The sequence below is a fragment of the Macaca nemestrina genome, chromosome 16, assembly GCF_043159975.1.
Source record: "Macaca nemestrina isolate mMacNem1 chromosome 16, mMacNem.hap1, whole genome shotgun sequence".
NCBI lineage: Eukaryota > Metazoa > Chordata > Mammalia > Primates > Cercopithecidae > Macaca > Macaca nemestrina.
Genome location: NC_092140.1, coordinates 24,401,526 through 24,421,131, shown reverse-complemented (window position 1 = coordinate 24,421,131; position 19,606 = coordinate 24,401,526). Strand labels below are relative to the sequence as shown.

Here is a 19,606-nt window from a genome sequence, read left to right as displayed (position 1 = left end):
CCAGAAAAATAAAATATTTAACAGTATGTATCAATTATTACTTTACTTTTCTTCCTAGTTTTACCAACTATGTATCTGTAAATAACATACTTTTCTCTTTTTATAAACATTTTATAATTTATTTTGCTATTTTTTAAAAAATAATTACTCAACATTGAGCTTGTGATGAAGCCATGTGTATTCATTATATTAATTAAGCAAAATATGTTTACATGTTACAATCTTGATGGACATTTCAGTTGTTTGTTCTTCTGAAGGTTATTCATGTGAACATTTTTATATATATTGAGAAGTGTTTTTCTGTAGTTCATACAAAGTACTATTATTGATGTGTCATAGTGTGAATGTAAAGTGTTTCCTCAAATGGTTGTACTAATTGATACTACTGCAAGCAATGAAGTAGTTACTCATCTTGCTACATATACCACTTGGAATTCTCTCGCCTTTTAATTTTTTGCTGGTCTACTAGATTGGATAGCATCTGATTAATGTATATGATAAATACTTTTTTCATATAGCTAAGACTCTTTCTTTTGCAGAATTGGTTATTCAAGTATTTGCCCAATTTTTCAATGTTTTTATCTTTTGTCCTCTTAAATTGCAGACTACAAACACACAACTGTGCATGCATGTCTACATGTATGTGTGAGTGTGCATGGGTATTCTAGTTGCCAATTTTATGTGTAATTTCAGTTTATCTTTCAATGACTTTATGCTGCCTTTTATAAACATATCTTAGCAATTTCACTGAAAAATTTATCATCCTTTTTTCATAATTTATGTGTTTTCTGTCCCTTATTTAGGAAATTTACTCCTGTTCTACAATTATTAATTCAACTTCCTATATTTTCTCTATTCTTTAATAGCTTGCCTTTCACATTCGAGTATTAAAAACCTAGAATTTATGTTAAATGAAAGTGTAAGGATAACTATCAAATTTCTTTCTCATTTTTGTTGAAATACTAATTCTTATAGAAAAAAAAATTCACTTAATTACTATTTTCCCCACCCACCCACATTTCATGTCACAATTATGCAAAATAAGTTTCCATCTATTTTTGAGTCTGTTTCTGGACTTTCTTTTTGTTCCATTGACATTTTTGTCTATATACAACAGACTTGGTGTCTTAGATTGCTGCACGTTTATTCTTGATTTGTGGTAGACAAACCATAGTATCCATATATTCTCCCTTTCTTCATAATCTTCCATATTTTCAGGTGTATCTGGTTTCTCTTCATTTGGATGCTCTATTGATTGCTTTTTCCATGACATATGACAGAATGGTTAATATAATACTTCAAAAAGTTTTTCATTTGTGCCATACATTGAAACCAATATAATTAGTAAAGTGTACTTGGGTAAAAGAATGCAGTTATGCCCATGTGAAGTGAGCAGCCTCTGTAGGAGTGGGATATATTCCTGTCTGACTAAAGTACCATTCACTAATTTCAAAGCTAAATGATCAATATTTTCATCCAATTGTAACCTGTTCATAATGCAGTCATGCTGAATGGTGTACCTGTTAATTTGGGCAGTTACGATTTTGAGACATGTTTTATCTAGCATGTGTTTTAGACTAAAGTATAATTCTGGTTTGGCTAGTATTGGATCTCTTCTCTAAATAGAATTCAATTTCTGTTATCTGTTTTTGAGATAGTTTTTTGGAGACATGGATGTTGTATTTCCTATTAATTTTGATTGGTTTCTAGTACAATGTTCTATACTAAACTGTTTAATTACAAATTTGCGAAAGTTTGGATTTTTAAACAACATGTTTTTCTAGATGCAGAAACAGTACCCCAAAACTAAAATAAGAATTGAAAGCTTTCTTTCTGTTTCTTCCTTTCTTTTCTTTAGCACAATTTATATATTAGTTCTAAAGTTTTTTTCAAGTGCTATGGGCACTAGATCATGGTTAAAAGAATTATATTTTGTAATACTGCTTCACGTCTGTGGGATGCAGCCTTCTCTGTAAAGATTTTATTATTGCTAAAGGCAAGAAACACTTTATTTCCAACATCAAAAGTAAGGAAAATGTTGGTCATTTTAGCAGTCCAGGAATATATAATGGAATCAGGATTACCTCAGGAGATAGAAGTTAACATTTGTAAACTATGAAGAGTTTAAAATTGTTGTTCTTTTTGTAGACCGTGCATAACTTTCTCTATTCTAACTTTTTAATCCCTTCAACTCCACAGCTGTGCATGAACTGTTAGAAGTAAAAGTGAATAGTTCAGGATAAACAACAGCTGCACTCCTATATTCTTGGATACAGACCCAAGTTTTCATACTAGAGGGAATAAAATACAAGATTTGAGAAAATACTGGACAAGGTAATAAGCATAATTTCTCATATATAGAAGGAACACATTTTTAAATGTAACATTTTAAATTTAAAATTTTAAATGTAAAGTTTAAATTCATTCTTGTTTTATTTTAAATTTAACTGTATTGTAACTGCTGTAGTGAAAAGGCATATAGAATTAGGCTCGAGAGTATGGACTTGTTTTCAAAATTCTAGTTTTTTACCTGTGTTTAACTGGTTGGTGATATTTTTCATCTTTTGAATCTATGTATTTACATGCAAGATGAGAAAATATTGACCTCATTATTATTATTTAAAATAATGGTTTATAATGTATGCTTATTATTATATCATTGCAAAATTTATCATATATATTATATATGTATTTTTACAGTGCTATTTAAGAAAAGTTAGGTTGATAATTAATATACACTTAAAAATTAAATAGTATTTTTCTTTAAAATATGAGCTGAAAGTTCTTTTCTATTGTTATTTATGAGTGCTATATTTTATTACATACTATATAACTTGATATTCTTTCATGGAATATCAACATACTATGGTTGGAAATATAAAGGATATTATTAGTGCCTGCTTATGGTTTTCAGCTTCAGTATGTAACTCAGCTAAAGAATGTTCTAAAAGGACACAATTTTTCATCTTTCTAGTTATGCATCATCAAATTTTGTATACATATACTAATAGAGTCATAATCTAAGGTGACATAAATTATTCTGTTCTTAAGATGAGTAGTTTTATATTCACTCTATTTTCTTCCAGAAGATTCCTTTTATATGTATGCCTTGACGGGAGGGCATACATTTAAACCATTATTTAAAATAATTTATTATTATATATTATATTATTATTATTTAAAATAATGGTTTATATGTATGCTTTTTTAAACAATACATTTTTAAACCCCTATTCTAAATAGATATTACAACTAAATTTTATAGACTGGAAACCAATTTCTAATATATTCTTTAGAATGGACTATTAGTCCGTTCTCATGCTGCTAATAAAGACATACCTCGGACTGAGTAATTTATAAATAAAAGAGGTTTAATTGACTCACAGATCTGTATGGCCAGGGAGGCCTCAGGAAACTTACAATCATAGTGGAAAGGGAGGCAAACTTGTCCTTCTTCACATGGCAGCAGCAAGGAGAAATGACAAACAAAAGGGGAAAAGTCCCTTATAAAACCATCAGATCTTGTGAGAACTCACTCCCTATCACAAGAACAGCAGCGTGGGGGTAACTACCCCTATGCTTCAATTACCTCCCACCAAGTCCCTCTCATGACATGAAGGATTATGGGAACTAAAATTCAAGAAGAGATTGGGGTGGGCACATAGCCAAACAATATCCAACAGTCCCCTAAAGTTATCTCATTCCAGCATTAATTCAAAAGTCCAAGTCCAACATATCATCTGAGGTAAGGCCCTTTTGCCTATGAGCCTGCAAAACCAAAACCAACTTAGTTACTTCCCAGATACAATGGGGGTACAGGCATTGTGTAAATACATTAGTTGCAAATGGCCAAAACAAAGGGACTAGAGGCCCCTTGCAAGTCCAAAACCAAATACGGCAGTCATTAAACCTTAAAATTCCAAAATGATCTTCCTTGACTCTGTCTCGCATCTAGGGCATGCGGATGCAAGAGGTGGGCTTCCATGGCCTTGAGCAACTCCATCCCTGTGGTTATGCAGAGTACAGACCCCATTCCAGTTGCTTTAGTGGGTTGTCATTGAGTGTCTGCAGATTTTCCAGGTGCAGGGTGCACACTGTCAGCGGATCTACCATTCTGTGGGCTGGAGGAAGAAGGCCCTCTTCTTACAGCTCCACTAGGCATTTCCCCATTGGGAACTCTGTGTGGGTGCTCCAACACATTTCCCTTCTGTGCTGTCATAGCAGAGATTCTCCAGGAGGGCTCTACTGTTGCAGCAAACTTCTACCTAGACATCCAGACCTTTCCCTACATCCTCTGAAATCTAGGTGGAGGTTCTCAAACCTCAGTTCTCAACTTCTGTGCACCTAAAGGCCCAACATCATGTAAAAGCCACGAAGGCTTGGAGCTTACACTCTCTGAAGTAACTTCCTGAGCTGTATGTTGGTCTATTCTTGCCACAGCTGAAGCCGAAGCAGCTGGAACACAGGGCATTGTGTCCTAAGGCTGAATAGAGCAGGGGCCCCTGGGTCCACCCACAAAACCATTTTCTCTCCTAGGCCTCCAGGCTTGTGAAGGGAGGGACTGCCATCATGGTCTCTGACATGCCCTAGGGACATTTCCCCACTGTCTTGGTAATTAACATTTGGCTCCTCATTACTTATGCAAATTTCTGTAGTGGGCTTGAATTTCTTTTCTGAAAATAGGGTTTTCTTTTCTGGCACATTATCAGGCTGAAAATTTTATAAATTTTTATGCTCTGCTTCCTTTTGACTGCTTAGCCATTTATAAATTTCTTCTGCAATATACCCTAAATCATCTCTCTCAAGTTCAAACTTCCACAGATCTCAAGCGCAGGGTCAAAATACCACCAGTCTCTTTGCATAGCAAGAGTGACCTTTACTCCAGTTCCCCCAAAATTTCTCATCTCCATCTGAGAACACCTCAGCCTGGACTTCATTATCCACATCAATATCAGCATTTTGGTCAAACCCATTCTATAGGTCGCTAGGAAGTTCCAAACTTTCCCACATTTTTCTGTCTTCTTTTGACCCCTTCGAACTTTCCCAGTCTCTGCCTGTGACCCAGTTCCAACATTGCTTCCACATTTTCAGGTATCTTTACTGCAGCACTCCACTACCCAGTACCAATTTACTGTATTAGTCCATTCTCATGCTGCTAATAGAGACATATCAATAACTGGGTAATTTATTGAGGAGTGAGGTTTAATTGACTCAAGTTCCACATGGCTAGAGAGGCCTTAGGAAACTTACAATCATGGCAGAAGGGAAAGCAAATATGTCCTTCTTCGCATGGCAGCAGCAATGAGAAGTGCCAAGCAAAAAGGGGAAAGCCCCTTTTAAAACCATCAGATCTTGTGAGAGCTCACTCACTATCACAAGAATAGCAGCATGGGGGTAACTGCCCCCATGATTCAATTACCTCCCACCAGGTCCCTTCCATGGCACATGGGGATTATGGGAACTACAGTTCAAGATGAGATTTGGGTGGGGTCACAGCCAAACCACATCAAATGGGTACTTGTAGCAATTTACTAAATAAGCATGGTTCTTTCATTTTTCAATGGATGTTCACAGTATATGTAAGTCGTCAGATACCAATGTGCACATGTAAGCCTTACAACTCTTTACCTATTTTTCTAGATTCCAGAGTTGCTACATAGTATTTCAGTGTTCATTTTTGACAAAAAGGAAAAAATGATGTAAGGAAAACAGTTAAGACAAATGTGAGAAGCTCTAGATAAGCTCAGATTTTGAACTCTTGCATCGAATACTCCCGTGTTCTCAATGTTATCTAAGTAACAAAGGGGTTAAAAACATGGTAGCAAGTTGGTGTTAGAACCAAAAGCAAATTTGAGTCTCTTCAAATGCCACAAACTACAAAGAATTTAATGGAAAAGACAAGATGGGAGAGATTTCATAGTTAAGGCAACAGTGGCCTTCTGCGACTGCTGGAGGTCTGGAGTGGCCACTGCCATGATGCCGGCAGCAGTGAGGAATGCCTGGCCTCTCCTCACTCCCAATAACTACTCTGATTTTGGAGCAAAGTTATGGACAAGCCTGGACACTGTCACAACCCAGCTAGGTGTGTGCATGCTTGGGGCAGCACTGTCATGCCAGCCCCTTGCCACCTCATCCCCCTCTGGACTTTGAGTGCCAATGAGCATGAGAGAGGTGCCAAGGGGGAAGCTTATCATGGGCTTGCAGGCATTCCTTGGCACGAACAGCCTGGGTGCTGTGGGCACTGTGGACAGAAAGTTAACAATGGCGGGAGGCAGACAGACTCCTGGGTGGAAAAGGGTGGGTCCCCGCTGAAACCCCACTTTTAGGCCAGGGACACCCTGAGGCCTGGGGATCAGAGTGAGAACTTATGGTACTTTTTCTGGACCCACTCATGGCCACCCATGGACCAATCAGCATGCACTTCCTGCCTTCTGAAGCCCATAAAAACCTCAGACTAGGGTAGACCAAGGGACAACCTGCCTGCAGAGAGGAGCTGCACACTGCGATTCTCCTCTGAGCTGTTCTGTCATGCAGGAAGGCTCCTCTCCACCATGCTCACCCTCCACTTCTCAGTGTACTTCATTCTTCTTGAATATGGGGCAAGAACTCAGGACCCGCTGAATTGTGAGGCTGAAAGAGCTGTAACAAAATCAAGGCTGAAATGCACCTCTTGCTCACCACCTTGTGGGTGATGAGAAGAGAGGAGAGAAGAGTGGTGGCTCTTCAGGGAGCCCAGTCCTAAGAGTTCCCTGAGCCAGGCTGTGACACCCTCTTTAGGGTTCTGCATTCCTGGCATCTCCAAGTTTTCAGGTGCCACCGTGTTCCCTAGTGCCAGCCATGGAAGCCGCCTGTGGTACACCTGGCCCAGCTGTAGCCTCACAAGGAACCAATGCTTATGCTGGTGGCTGGAGCTGTTTGCCCTGACAAGCCGCAGCCTGCTAGGCTGAGGGACAGAATGGGTCCAGTGGGCCCGAGTAAAACTCAGGCAAAGGCACCACCAGCCACAGAGATTTCTAGCTGGAAAAGCAACACCCCAAAGATCCCGTGACCATATCACTGATTTAAATATCCATTGGTTCACTTCTCAGATCTTCACTGAGTACCTACTTGTTTCAGGCACATTTTTAGACATTGGGCTTTAAGGAGTATCTTTCCTAAGGGGGATACACAGTTGTATAAATAGGTAGGTAGATAAACTGACAGATATTGAAAGGGGCTAGAAAAAAAGTAGATGATTAAATAATTACAAGATAACTAATTTTAAAAGTGCGTAAAGCCGAATTTTGTTTTTCTAGAGATGAGGTCTCACTATGTTGTTGCACAGGCCAAAGTGCAATGGCTATTCCCAGCTATCATCTTAGTGTACTGTAACCTCAAATTCTTGGACTCACAAGCTATCCTCCTGACAAGGCAGAATTTTTAAGAGTAAACCAATTAGGCTGAAATATATTCTACTAAAATAACTAGGAAGTATACAACGTTAGACAGAAAAGCTTACATACTACATAATTTTATTTATATAAATTTGAAAAACATCAAAAAAGCTATTAAGATGGTAGTCAGAATAATGGTTATGTTTGTGGAGTAATGTCTGAGGGGGACATAAAGTAGTTTCAATGATATTAATAATTTAATATTCTGTAAATTATGGTTGCACAGATGTATATTTTTTATGAAAATTATTTGAGTAGTACTTAAGCCTTTTCTTATGTTTTTACACTCCTGTATAACACTTTCACATCAAAAGATACTCTGATGTCAGAATTTGGGGAAAGAGTTGCCTAGGTATGTAAATAGCTTGTGCAAAAGTCCTAAGAAAGAGACAAGTTTTATGTCTTCTTGGAAAAGAATAGAGGACAGTATGACTTGTGCATAGTGATCAAAGGGTGAAATATTTGGAGATGTCATCAGAGAAGAGGTGGGGGCCAGATAAGTATAGAAACATAGGGACAACAGTAGATAATTAAAATTTAATTTTAAATGTGAAATGAAAACAATCAAGGCTTCTGAACATGAGAGAAAAGAATAATTGAGCAAAAGGAAGATATCTTGGTGTGGAGAAAGATAAGAACTTATATTATTAGTTTGGTATGGGATCATCTGTTAAAAATGTTTAGGAGACATACAACATAGAAGCCTTGGATAAGCGGTAATTCTGACATAATGTCGAAAGAAAAGCAATGGAGTTCCTTTTCTAGCCATTATGGATTCCTTGGTATTGGACTTTCTAAAACTAAAAACAACAAAAAATTGAATTACACAATGAAAAAATAAACTGTCAGGCATTAGACAATGTGCATCACATGATGGCAATTCCTGACAGAATGGGAATAAATCAGTTGGTTATTACTATTGCTATGTATTTCTTCCTGGAATTACTTTGCAGGAAAAAATAAATCTATACCATTCTGGTCATAATGAGTCAAAGCGATAGGTCAAAATCAGTGAAGGCTGAGGTATTAGGAATTAGTGGGCAAAGTACTTTAAAAAGGACACTATACAGAGAAGGTAATCCAGAAATTTGCACAGGAATATCCATAAATTTTTGGCTGAACTCTAACCCAAGCATAACTTGAATGAAACTCTGCAAGGCTAGGCAAAGAAGAATTACCAGGGACCTGTGAGGTAGAGATATCTAAGTTCTGACCAACCAGAGTACAAAATCTCATGGAACACCCAATATTTCAGTTGTGTAGGATAACATATTTTGGTTGTGGGGCTAAGTAAATCATAAACAAAAAGCTACTCCAGACCTACCCTAACAAAGTTTAAAAGCAGGTCTCAAAAGAATTAAGCTGATCTGCAAATACATGATAGCCTATGAAGAGAAAACAGTAATAGTATTTAAATGAAGACAGCAAAATCCATCACTAAACAATGTAACATTTGTTCAATAATGCCAACTGGCCATAAAATATGATCCAACACTAGTAGATAAATATATGCATAGAAACAGTTCCAGGAAACGCAGAGGTGATTTAAAAAATGACAAAATACTTTAGAGCAATTGTAATTATATTCAAATAATTACAGGAAAAACTGACCACAAATAGCAGAAAAAAATGAAAATACAAAAAACAGAAAGGGACTTCTGAAGCTCAAAAATATAATAATTATGGTGAAAATTAACTGGCTGTGCTAAACAACAAATTGGACATTGCAGAAGAAAAACCAGCAAATTTAAAGGAGTAGCTGTCTACACTGAAACAGAGAAGAAAAATAAAAGGCTGAAAAAACTTGAACATAGCTAAAGAAAACAATGATACAATATCAAACAGTTGCTATCTATGTAATTGTAGTCTTACAAAAAGTGGTTAGAAAGAAAGACATATGACATACATGGATACAAAGATAAAAACTGCTTATTTCTCTTCATAAAAAGTCCAAGAAAATATGTTTGCCAGATTTTGATACTAGGGAGTATAATCTGGGTTGTATACAATATTTTAAGGTATATTTTCTGAAAAGATTGTGGTAAGGTTGTTGTTTCTTCCTAGAATATTAAATTAAATTTACGAGTGATATAATCTTGTCCTGAAGTTTTCTTTTGAGGAAGATTTTCAGTAAATAATTCAAATACCTCTTTTGGTTAATATAGCTTTGCCCTATATTTTAAGGTCAGGCAGTGTGATGCCTCCAGCTTTGTTCTTTTTGCTCAATATTGCTTTGATTGTTCAGGCTCTTTTGTGGTTCAATACAAATTTGATGATTCTTTTTTAAAATTTATTTGAAAGATGTAATTGGTATTTTGACAGAGATTGCATTAAATCTGTAGATTGCTTTGGGTAGTATGTATGGTCATTTTAACAATATTAACTCTTCTGACTCAAGAACATGGGACGATTTTCCTTCTGTTTGTTTCCTCTTCAATTTCTTTCATCAGTTTTTTTTTTTTTTTTTTTTTTGGAGAGGTTTTTCATCACCTAGGTTAAATTTATTTCCAGTTTGTTTTTTTTTAGTTATTGAAAATGGAATTGCTTTCTTAATTTTTTTGTCTAGTTATTAGTGTATAGAAATGGTACTGATTTCTGCGTGTTTATTTTGCATAGTATTGTGTAAAATAGGCACACAGATCATTAAAGCAGAATAGAAAACACAGAAATAAATGCAAATTTTAACAACCAGTTTATTTTTGACAAAGACACCAATAACATATGTTGTGGAAAGGACACCCAGTTCAATAAGTCGTGCTGGGAAATCCGAATATCCTTATGCAGAAGAAAAACACTAGACCCTAATCCCCTACCACGTTCAAAAATCAACTCAAAATGGATTAAACACTACAAAAAAAAAAAAAAAAAAAAAGACAAGACTGAAATCTACAAAACTATTAGATATAAAGCCTGGGAAAATGCTTTGGGACATTGTGTAGGCAAAGATTTTATGGCTTAAGACCTCAAAAGTAAAGGCAACAATAGCAAAAATAGACATGAAATTACATCAAGCTAAAAAAGCTTTTGCACAGCAAAGAAGACAGCAGAATAAAGAGACATCTGCAGAATGGGAGAAAATATTTACAAACCATTCATTTGACAAGGGGTTAATATTGAGAATATTTACAAGGAACTTAAACACATCCACATCAAAAATAACAGTCTCATTAAAAAGTGGACAAAGGATCTGAATAGACATTCTTAGAATAAGACATACAAAAGGAAAAAAAGTTTATGAAAAAGTGCTCAACATCACTAATCAAGGAAATGCAAATCAAAACCACAACAAATAACAAATGCTCATGGATTTGAACATGTTATTGCTAACATGTCTCTACTACTATAGCAATCTACAGCTCCAATGTAATTCTTATCAAAATATCAATGACATTTTTCACAGAAATAGAAAGAAACCCTGAAATTTGTATAAATTCACAAAAGACCCCAAATGGCCAGAGCAAAATTGAGCAAAAGAACAAATCTGAAGGCATCACACCATCTCATTTCAAATTACACTAAACATCTGTAGTAACTAAAACAGAATAGTACCGGCATAAAAATAGAACATAGACCAATGGAGCAGAATAAAGAATACAGAAACAAATTCACTAATTTATGGCACCATTACTGCTGTCAAAGGTGCCAAGAATATAAATTGGGGTAAAGACACACTTCAATAAATATTGCTAGGAAAACTGGATATTCATATGTAGAAGAATGGAACTAGATCCTCATCTTTCACCATATAGAAAAATCAAGTCAAAATGTATTAAAGACTTAAATGTAGGACCTGAAACTATGAAATGACTAGAAGAAAATGTCAGGGACACACTACAGGACATTGGTCTAGACAAAGCTTTTTTGAATAAGACCACAAAAGTACAGGTAACAAAACCAAAAATAGACAAATGGGATTACATCAAGATAAACAACTTTTATACAGCAAAGGAATTAATCAACAAGGCAGAGACAGCCTAAAGAATGGCATAAAAATTTGCAAAGTATCCATCTGATGAGGGATTAATAATAAGGCTATGTAAGTAACTCAATTCAGTAGAAAGAAAAGCAAATAATCCAGTTTTAAAATCAGCAAAAGACTTGAATAGACGTTTTTCAAAAGAAAACATACAAATGGCCAACAAGTATATATAAAAATACTCAATATCACTTATCATCAGGTAAAGGAAAATCAATAGAATGACTTATCAAAAAGATAAAAAATAACAAATGCTGGCGAGGATGTGGAGAAGGAGAAACATTCCTACATTGTTGGTGGAAATGTAAAGTAGTAAAGCCATTACAGAAAACATCATGGTGTTCCCTACAAAAACTAAAATTAGAGCAATTGTATGATCTAGTAATCCCGCTGCTGGGTATATATTCAAAGGAAAGGAAATCATCAAAGAGATATCACCACTCCCATGTTTATTGCAGCATTATTCACAATTCCCAAGATATGAATCAAACTAAGGGTCCATTAATAGACTGATAGAAAATGTGATGTAGATACACAATAGAACATTAGTCAAACATAAACTGAGAATGAAATCCTATCATTTGCAGCAACGTGGGTGGAACTGGAGGCCATTATGTTAAGTCAAATACACCAGGCACAGAAAAACAGTTATTGCATAGTCTCACTCTTATACTCAAGCTAAAAAAGTTGATCTCATGGAGATGGAGAGTAGCGATGTGGTTACTAGAGTCTTTGAAGGATAACGGGAAGGAAAAATAAAGAGAAATTGGTTCGCAGATACAAAAATGCATTTCGACAGGAGGAATATGTTCTAATATTCAATAGTACAGTAGAGAAATTATAGTTAACAGTAATTTATTATATACTTTAAAATAACTAAAAGGTTGGAATTGTAATGTTTCCAACACAAATAAAAGATACATGTTTGGGGTGATGGATAAACTAAACACCTTGATTTGATCATTGCACATTATATGCATTTACTGAAACATGTGTATAATAAGTATTTATAATATTAAATATCAATAAAAACTTTTATAAAAGGAATTAAAATTCCTGAAAGTATATAGGACTACTTAGTTTTTGTATTTCCTCTTGAGTCAGTTTTGGCAAGTTACATTTATCAAGAAATTTTCAAATTTCTTCTGAGTTTTAATGTTTTCATTACACAGTTATTCATAGTATTCTATTTACACATTTTTCTATCTGTCAAATCTCTGTTGATAACCATACTTAGATCCCATTTATGGTAATTTTTGAGCTTCGTTTTTTCTCTTGATTAATCTAGCAATTAATCCACTTTTTAAAAATTGTTTTAAAAGAATCATCTTTTGGTGTTGCTAAATTGCTCTATTTTCTATGTGTATGTCTACCATCTCCTTCTTTCTACTTATTTTGGGATTGTTAATTATATTTTACATATATTTTTTGAGATAGGGTCTCATTCTTTCATCCAGGCTGAGGTGCAGTCATGGCTCACTGCAGCCTTGGACCTTCCCAGGCTCAGATGATCCTCTCACCCCAGTCTCCCAAGTAGATGGGACTATAGGCATGCACCACCATGCTGAGCTAATTTTTGTATTTTTTGTAGAGATGGGGTTTCACCATGTTGCCCAGGCTGGTGTGGAACTCCTGGCTTAAGGGATCTACCTGCCTCAGCCTCCCAAAGTGCTGGAATTACAGGTGTAAGCCACTGTGCCTGGCCATGTATTGTATATTTTAAGACAGAATGTAAGATCATTGTTTTTTGATATTTCTTCATTGCTATTTTAAGTTTTAATATATGTTATTAATTGCTTTGTTTCTATTTTAGGCTTTATAGCTTGCTATGTTTCCAACTAAGCACTACTTTAACTGCATTGCATAAATTTTCATACATTATCTTTTAATGATCATTCAGTTCTAATTATATTTTAATTCCTCCTGTGATTTAATCTATGAGCCATTAATTATTTAAATGGGAATTAATTTATGTATTTTTAGAGTTTCCAATATAGCTTAGCATAATTTATTTTTTTAATTTATGTCTGTGTTGTCAGAGAATACACATCACATGATTTTTATATTTTTAATATGTATTTGGGAGTTCCAGTTTCTAAAATATTGTATGTCTTTAAATGTATCATGTGCACTGGAAAAAAAAAATCTGCATTCTGCAGTTGTTGGAGGGAGCATTCTGTTCTACATATGTTAATCAAATCAATAATTTTTATAATTTCATTTATATCTTTTCTGACTTCCTAAATATTTGTATAATTGTTCTATCAATTGCTGAAAGATGTATAATTTATTGCTATCCTTCCAATAAAATCTGTGAATTTTTGTCTTGTATCTTTTAAGGCTCTACTATTAGCCTTATACACATTCATAAATTAATATTCTCTTTTGTCACTGTGTGAGTAGCTAGGACTACAGGTGCCCACCACCATGCCCAGATAAGTTTTTGTATTTTTAGTAGAGTCAGGGTTTCACCGTGTTAACCCAGATGGTCTTGATCTCCTGACCTTGTGATCTGCCTGCCTTGGCCTCCCAAAGTGCTAGGATTACAGGCATGAGCCACCACGCCTGGCCCATTTTAAATAATTTAAATGAGGAAAAGAAGTATATTATATTTATACAGGTAGATACTATCATTATTGTTACTACTTCATTTCCTTTTGAGAGTGTAATTCGCCATCTGATATAGTTTGTCTCCAGCCTGAAGAATTTTCTTCATAGCACTTTTTGCAGTGTGTCTCATGACAAAACTTCTCTTAGATTTCTTTAATCAGAGAATGTCTTAATTTGGCCTTTATTTCCCCATGTGAGTAAATTCTTCATATTTGATTACTCAGCATAGAGTCCTCTAGTAGTTTATTAATATTCACATTTGCATTATGTATTACTATTATTTTGTTCAGAGCTTTTAGTTGTAATCAGTGGAGGGGATGATCTGTATTGGGATTCTGCTATAGCAGAATCTGTTTCTAGTATATTTGAATTTCTGTATACCTGTTTAAAAATGCTGTAGGACACATTTAAAGCAGTGTGTAGAGGGATATTTATAGCACTAAAGGCCCACAAGGGAAAGCAGAAAAGATCTAAAATTGACACCCTAACATTGAAATTAAAAGAAACTAGGGAAGCAGCAGCAAACAAATTGAAAACCTAGCAGAAGGCAAAAAAATAACTAAGATCAGAGCAGAACTGAAGGAAACAGAAACACGAAAAACCCCTCAAAAAGTAATTATTTCAGGAGCTGGTATTTTGAAAAGATGAACAAAATAGCTAGACCACTAGCCAGACTAATAGAGAAGAAACGAGAGAAGAATCAAATAGACGCAATAAAAAATAATATAGGGGATATCACCACGATTCCAGAGAAATACAACCATCAGAGAATACTATAAACCCCTCTATGCAAATAAGCTAGAAAATCTAGAAGAAATTGATAAATTCTTGGACACATACACCCTCCCAAGTCTGAACCAGGAAGAAGTTGAATCCCTGAATAGACCAATAACAAGTTCTGAAATTGAGGCAGCAATTCATAGCCTACCAACCTAAAAAATCCACGACCAGACAAATGAATAGCTGAATTCTACCAGAGGTACAAAGAGGAGCTGGCACCATTCCTTCTGAAACTACTCCCATCAATAGAAAAAGAGGGAATACTCCCTAACTCATTTTATGAGGCCAGCATCATCCTGACACCAAAAATGGCAGAGACACAATAAAAAAAGAAAATTTCAGGTCAATATCCCTGATGAACATTGATGCGAAAATACTCAATAACATACTGGCAAACTGAAACCAGCAGCACATCAAAAAGCTTATCCACCATGATCAAGTTGGCTTCATCCCTGGGATGCAAGGCTGGTTCACAAACATAATCCATCACATAAACAGAACCAATGACAAAAACCACATGATTATCTCAATAGGTGCAGAAAAGGCCTTCAATAAAATGCAACACCGCTTCTTGCTAAAAACTTGCAATAAACTAAGCATTAATGGAATGTATCTCAAAATATGACAAACACACAGCCAATATCATACTGAATGGGCAAGAGGTAGAAGCATTCCCTTTGAAAACCGGCATAAGACAAGGATGCCTACTATCACCCCTCCTATTCAACATAGTTTGGAAGTTCTGGCCAGGGCAGTCAGGCAAGAGAAAGAAATAAAGGGTATTCAAATAGGAAGAGAGGAAGTCAAATTGTCTCTGTTTGCAGATAACATAATTGTATATTTAGAAAACCACATCGTCTCAGCCCAAAATCTCAAGTTGATAAGCAACTTCAGCATAGTCTCAGGATACAAAATCAATGTGCAAAAATCACAAGCATTCCTATACACCAATAACAGATAAACAGAAAGCCAAATCATGAGTGAACTCTCATCCACAATTGCTACAAAGAGAATAAAATACCTAGGAAGACAACTTAACAAGTGATGTGAAGGACCTCTTCAAGGAGAACTACAAACCACTAATCAAAGAAATGAGAGGACACAAACAAATGGAAAAACATTCCATGCTCATGGATAGGAAGAGACTATATTGTGAAAATGGACATACTGCCCAAAATAATTTATAGATTCAATGCTATCCCCATCAAGCTACCATTGACTTTCTTCACAGAATTGGAAAAAACTACTTTAAAGTTCATATGGAACCAAAAAAGAGCCTGCATCGCCAAGACAATCCTAACTAAAAAGAACAAAGCTGGAGGCATCACACTACCTGACTTCAAACTATACTACAAGTCTACAGTAACCAAAACAGCATGGTACTGGTAGCAAACCAGATATATAGACCAATGGAACAGAGCAGAGGCCTCAGAAATAATACCACACATCTACAACCATCTGATCTTTGACAAACCTGACACAAACAAGCAATGGGGAAAGGATTCCCTATTTAATGGTGTTGGGAAAACTGGCTACCCATATGCAGGAAACTGGAACTGGACCCCTTCCTTACACCTTGTACAAAAATTAACTCAAGATGGATTAAAGACTTAAACATAAGACCTAAAGCCATAATAATCCTAGAGGAAAACCTAGGCAATACCATTCAGGACATAGGCATGGGCAAAGACTTCATGTCTAAAACACCAAAAACAATGGCAACAAAGCCAAAATTGACAAACGGGATCTAATTAAACTAAACAGCTTCTGCACAGCAAAAGAAACTATCATCAGAGTGAACAGGGAACCTACAGAATGGGAGAAAAATTTTGCAATCTATCCATCTGACCAAGAGCTAATATCCATAATCTACAAAGAATATAAACAAATTTCCAAAAAAAAAAAAAACACCAAAAATTGGGCAAAGGATATAAGCCGAAACTTCTCAAAAGAAGTCATTTATGCATCCAACAAACATGAAAAAATGCTCATCGCCACTGGTCATTAGAGAAATGCAAATCATAAGCACAATGAGATACCATCTCATGCCAGTTAGAATCACTAAAAAGTCAGTAAACAACAGATGATGGAGAGGATGTGGAGAAATAGGAACGCTTTTACACTGTTGGTGGGAGTGTAAATTAGTTAAACCACTGTGGAAGAGAATGTAGCGATTCCTCAAGGATCTAGAACCAGAAATACCATTTGACCCAGCAATCCCAGTACTGGGTATATACCCAAATGATTATAAATCATTCTACTATAAAGACACATTCACATTTATGTTTATTGTGGCACTATTCACAATAGCAAAGACTTGGAACCAACAGAAATGTCCACCAATGACAAACTGGATAAATAAAATGTGACACATATACACCATGAAATACTCTGCAGCTATAAAAAAGGATGAGTTCATGCCTTTGCAGGGACATGGATGAAGCTAGAAACCATCATTCTCAGGAAACTAACACAAGAACAGAAAACCAAACACTGCACATTCTTACTCATAAGTGGGAGTTGAACAATGAGAACACATGGACACAGGGAGGGGAACATCACACACTGGGGCCTGTCAGTGGGTGGAGGGATAGGAGAGGGATAGCATTAGGAGAAATACTTAATGTAGGTGACCGATTGATGAGTGCAGCAAACCACCATGGCATATGTATACCTGTGTAACAAAACTGCATGTTCTGCACATGTACTCCAGAACTTAAACTAAAATAAAAAGCAAAAATAAAACTAGCTCTAGTCCTATAACCCAGATCAACCACCACCCAGTACCAAATTATTTGATGCCTATAACTTATAAACAATGTACATGGCTACTTCTCTTTCCCAAATAAATAACCACTTTAAAATAATATATTTTATTCATTGATAGATATAACGAGACATTTTGATTAGCTTTGCAAGTATGTTTTATAATCTTCATAGGTTCTTTTTTAAAAAGTAGGATATAGTATACTCATTCTTAGTTATGTAAAATCTGAGGCTGATGAGATACATCTTTACTAATAACATAGACGTTTATAATCTTCCAAATTATATGTATATTCATTATATATTGTAATTTAAATATGTTGAAAAATTATAGTTATTTCTTAACATAATACAGTGATTCAAGGCACATATTCAAAAGTTTTTATTTTAACTTTAATTAAATCAAATTAAACTACATTAATTTTAGAAATTATCAGATTATTATCCATTGTTGTATAAAATTATAAAGTAAGAAAACTTTTCATAATATTAAATATTCTGGCCTATATATTAAAGGAGGTTTTTGAATGTGATACATTTTCATATTTTTTAATAAAATAAGTCTATCAGCTTATATAAAATTGTAGGTAGATATAAAAATATATTCATTATATACATATTGGAAAAATCTTTGTTTTATACTATAACTTGAATTACAAATTATATATTTCTTTTTAAAATAAGCTTATTATTAAGCATATATATGAATATAAATGAAAGACCCAAATAAAACCGCCTGGAAAGTGACTATAATTAGAAATGAAGAGCAAGGGATAAAACCTGAGGAATTTGACTGAGCCATGGAGAATTCAGTGAAAAGACAGGAAATAGAAAAGGAGACTGAGGAATAAGTGACAATGTTGAGAAAAGCAGAGGGGTTGGTGTTCTTAGCAGCTATTAAATGAATAATGTCTAACAGGAGGGTGGTAATTACCTTTGACAAACATGGGTCCAGTAGGGTAAAAATTAGTAATTGTCTATAGACTTTTAGGATCAAAGAAGACATGAGACTTTTACAGGAGCTGTGTTTGGTACTACGCTTCCAGCAAAAGCCTGATTGGACTGTGTTTGAGAGAATAGAAGAATGGGAAAGAATCCACATATGTATGTCAGACAGGTATTTAGATTTTAAGATCAGCAAATTTCTCAACCTGTGTTCTTAGGACAATTTTGTGCCTAGAAATAAATTCTTAGGTGTTCACAAACGTCTATGTGAGTTGATAAGTTTATTGTGTCCATAAATTCCTGTATGAGTTTGTGCATATATTTTCATTATAAAATAATATAAAATTATATAAGTGTATATTCTGTCATCTGAATGAGCAGCTTATAATTTAGTACTGCTCTGCAATGACAAGACTCAACTTGCATTTCTGTTTACAATCACTTTAACAGGAAGTTATTCATCTTTAAATAGTGATTTAATGTAAACAAAAGCAAGGGGCACTTAGAAGTAAAATGAGGCATTCTAGAACAATGATGACCACATGAGGTAATGTACTGTGCTGGATTAACATAGGTTTTAAAGTAGTCTGATTAGACAAGTAAAAATGGAAAATATGCGTTCAAAACTGAAGTACATGTAGACTATATTAGTCAGAGCTAAAACCATTAGAGGTTATCTGTTTATCTTATGTGATCTTTACAACAGAAACTTATACTATGTCAAGCTACAGAAAGTAATACAAAGGAAAGAAAATGAATATGTCAACACTAAGCAAAATAAAACTGAGAGCTATATTAATATCAGAGAAAACTGACATTTGACAAAAAGCTTTAATAAAGAGAGAAATTTTGTAATAAGAGTTTCCATTTACTGGGAAGAAATTACAATTCTAAATTTATATAAATTAAAAAACTTAAAGAAACAAAAACTGTCAAAATTAAGAAGAGGATGAATCAAAATGACATTCAGAATGAACAATAACACACACCTCTCAGTAATTGAGAACTGCCAGAAAGTAATTACTAAGTAAATATAGATTTGAAAAATATGATCAGCAAACATATATATTAAAATAATGGACATACATAACTAGCC

The 19,606-nt window shown here is 34.8% G+C and overlaps 1 long non-coding RNA gene across 4 annotated transcripts in view; it reads left to right on the top strand.

Annotated features, from left to right (window-relative positions):
• Nucleotides 1-19,606, top strand: part of LOC105477040 (uncharacterized) — a 406,578-nt gene that overhangs the window by 16,474 nt on the left and 370,498 nt on the right. For all 4 annotated transcript variants that reach the window (XR_984421.2, XR_984427.2, XR_011614689.1 and 1 more), the window contains exon 2: nt 2,200-2,334. This is a non-coding gene — a long non-coding RNA (uncharacterized lncRNA). The remainder of the gene's footprint in view (nt 1-2,199; nt 2,335-19,606) is intronic.